This window comes from Mus caroli, unplaced genomic scaffold (assembly GCF_978045245.1).
Source record: "Mus caroli unplaced genomic scaffold, Mus_caroli_1 scaffold_15, whole genome shotgun sequence".
Taxonomy (NCBI): domain Eukaryota; kingdom Metazoa; phylum Chordata; class Mammalia; order Rodentia; family Muridae; genus Mus; species Mus caroli.
Window position 1 is genome coordinate 80,633,139 of NW_028227270.1, and position 3,614 is coordinate 80,636,752.

Genomic DNA, 3,614 nt, shown 5'->3' on the forward strand with positions numbered 1-3,614 from the left:
AAGTTTTCTTCTATAATTTTGTTGAAGATATTTGCTGGTCCTTTGAGTTGAAAATCTTAAAAATATGGAACGCTTCACGAATTTGCGTGTCATCCTTGCGCAGGGGCCATGCTAATCTTCTCTGTATTGTTCCAATTTTAGTATATGTGCTGCCGAAGTGAGCACCACCTGTAACTCCAAATCCAGAATATTGGACCCTGTCTTTTGGCCTTTAAGTGCTCATGAACACAAGTGGTGTATATATATTCACACACCCTTGCACACATACACACATAAATGAATATTAAGTTCCATAATAGCCAAAAAAAAATCAAATGACAGATAAATGTAAAAACCTGACTGTGATCTGCAGCTCCCAGGATAGGGTGGAAGGCAGTTACTCTCAGCAGTAGAAGGAAGTTAAAGCTGTTTCACCTTCTAATTGCATACCTATCCTGGGGCCATGTTCTAATGAAAAACATCTGACTTATGGAGACAGTGTCTACTTCGGATTAAAATAACTAAAAGAAAACTTGGTAGACTGTGAAGGCAAACTAGAAAACCAGGCCTTACCCAGCAAGAACAGTCTGCTACAGATAGGACACTTTTGGGACCTGTCTAGATGCTAGGAAAATGTCCTGCCCTGAACTCTCAGGTCTCTTATTTGCTGCAAGTGCTTGGCATCATTGATGGGGGTCTCTTCTGTCATCAACTCTGTGTTCATCTCATGGTGATGGTGGTAGTTGTACCACAGGGAGATTTCTAGTCTCTTAAGGATATTTGGGGAACAGATAGGCAGTTTTTTTTTCCTTAGTGTTTATGATGGAAGGGATGGGATTTACTCTTTAGAATCTCTGAGAAAGTCAAGTTTTATTAATGAAAAACCTAACGTGCCCTGCATTGTTGACTTCTGAACTATCTTAGGTGACATAGGTCGTCATCTACTGTGATTAGGAGGATATGAACAGAGTCCCCAGTTAGTTACAGTCACATGCTGAAGTAGAGAATTGCTCTTGCCTCAACTCCCTTACTGGGTTTGGAGTGTAGACTGGGTCAAGGCAGGAGAAAACTAGACAAAGACCATGTTCTTCATCATTCCACACATAAGTCCAAGACAGCATTTTATTTCCCATAATATTTTTTAAAAATGAAAAAATGCCAATTAAGGGCCAGGTGTGGTGTGTATGTCACTAATTACAGTGGAAAGTAGAGGTAGGCATATCCTTGCGAGTTCCTGGTCAGCCTAGTCTACCAAGTGAGTTCCAGAGCTACATAGAAAGACCCCCCTCCCCCTTAAAATGTTGATTAATGATCTAAGTGTGGAAGTGTACCTGCAGTCATCATAACACTTAGAAAGTGGAGGCAGGAGAATTGTGAGATCAAGGCCAGTCTGTACAATAAAATGAAAAGCTAATTAATGAGAAATTATTTTATCCTAATCTACTTTAGAAAGCACTTGTCTGCATCTTACTTTAGAGTAAGGAAGTTTTCATTCCGGTCTTCTCAGGTCATATTTCTGCCCTATTTTGCCACAGCCGATCTAGATAGATCTTGATATCATGAGATAAATCCTTTCGGTGTATTGAGAATGACTTGTGTGGTGGTATGTTCTTGGGCAGGATACCTTTAAGTCAGATGGAAAATAAATAAAAAGCCATATTGGTCACCATGATGGTTAATTTTATTGTTAACTTGACAGTCTAGAATCACCTGGGAGGAGTGTCTCAATAAGGATTGTCTAGATTTTGTTGGCCTGTGGGACTGTCTTCAGGAATTGCCTTGATTGTGTTAATTGATGTGGGAAGCCTCAGCCTGAAAGTGGGCGGCACCATTCTCTTTGTTTGAATCCTGGACTCTATGAAAGAGAAGATAATGAGCTGAGTCAGGCAAGCGTAGCACCTAGGAATTCTGTCTTTGTTCTCAGCTGGATGCGACTAGCTGCAACTAGTTCTAGCCTCAACTTTCCAACAATGGTAGACTATAACTTCACATGTTGAACTGTGAGGTGAATAAGCTTTTTCCTTCCTAGGGATGCTTTTTGTTGGAGTATGTAATCACACGGAAATGAAAGGAATTAATAACAGCTACCGAGCAATATCACTAATAGGAAGACTGTTTAAGTCGCGAATTGGATCAAATCTAATATTTCCAGCATTAGAAGCCATTTCATGTTCTGTGTGTTTTGATCACTGTAAAAGAAAGCACATGTTCTTCAACTTCATATTGCCTGCCTTATTAGAAACCATCTGAGTTTTATATTATATAGATAATTTTGTTTTATACACTATTCCACAGGTAGACCATTATATGTGTGATGAGACTGTATTATTTTAAAATAAACTTTATTATAAAATGATTTACATATAAAATAAGCATCAAACACCAAAATTAACCAGACCAAAACTCTATATTTCTCAGCAAACTTTGTACTTAGAAAAGTCATTTTGAGGCAGGACTTTACCCTTTCACTGTTGAATGTTTTTTTATAAACTTGTTTACCACCACACCTGAAAAATCCATATCAGAACTACAAAACCAGTTAGCTTCGTATCCTACCACACAGCTCATGTTTGTTACCTGTAGGCAGTCCTTCCTCACCTACGAATATTTAGTCTTTCTTGTTCTCTTTTCTACCTGTTACAGTGTACCCAAATGTGTACTTATTTACACATTTGCACATATCATTGGCTACAAACCACAAATATTACTTTATATTATCTTTCTTTATATGATTGGGAATCAAACAAAGTAGGTGAATATTATTAAGGAAGAAGTATTTTCCAGTAGTGTACTCTATTTCTCTCTTTCTTGCATTCTCTTGTTCTTCCTTGCTTCCTCTCTATTCTCACAGTTCATTTTCTTATGTGTAGATTAGATAATATATACAAATAGAGCATTCTCATACCTTTGTTGATGCTGGAGTTTTTGGAAGAAATAACATTCTATAAAAGCAACACTAAAAAAAAACAAACAAACAAAAAAAAACCAAACAAGACAAAAACAAAACAAAAAAACCCAAAGCAACCACCTTGCTCATTCATGACAACCTAGCCAATAGAGTGCATCACTGTGTCTTTTGAATGCATCCCCTATATATGGACTCTTGCCTTGGGTTTGCTGAATTCATTTTAAATGGCCAGGATCCTATCTCCCAAAGTTCCCCAATGTAGTTTCCAGACTGTTTAAGTGAAATCCCTTTTAGAACAACATTTATCATTCTCACTCAAATGAATCCATGTGTCTCGGCTCAATGCAGTGATTTAGATTAAAGTGAAGGCCCATAAAAAGAACTTCTCTTAAAGTTAAATGATCTGTACAGACAATATAATAGGAAACTAATTGTTCTAGCTTTGCAAAAATATGACTTCTTGAATTTAGGAAAGACACGGGCTTCTGGTAATGTTGATTTCATATAAATGGAGAGATTTATTATTTAAGACAAGTCTTCATTCTTATTTATTCAAAGATTTATGGAACAAAACTATTTTCATTATTACTATTTTGTTGATTTTTGAGAGGTATATTTTTGTTAGCACCGCATAAAATCATCTTGCAAACTAAAGACAACTATTGAGTAGTGTATTTTATCCACACACTGCAAAAAATAATCAATCAATTTAGCCGGATGAGGGCAA

General features: G+C 36.8%; 1 non-coding gene across 1 annotated transcript; it reads right to left on the bottom strand.

Annotated features, from left to right (window-relative positions):
- Positions 1 to 58: 58 nt before the first annotated feature.
- LOC115029178 (U6 spliceosomal RNA) lies at positions 59 to 165 on the bottom strand. Its single transcript, XR_003834732.1, has one exon. It is a non-coding gene; the product is annotated as a U6 spliceosomal RNA (small nuclear RNA).
- Positions 166 to 3,614: the final 3,449 nt, after the last annotated feature.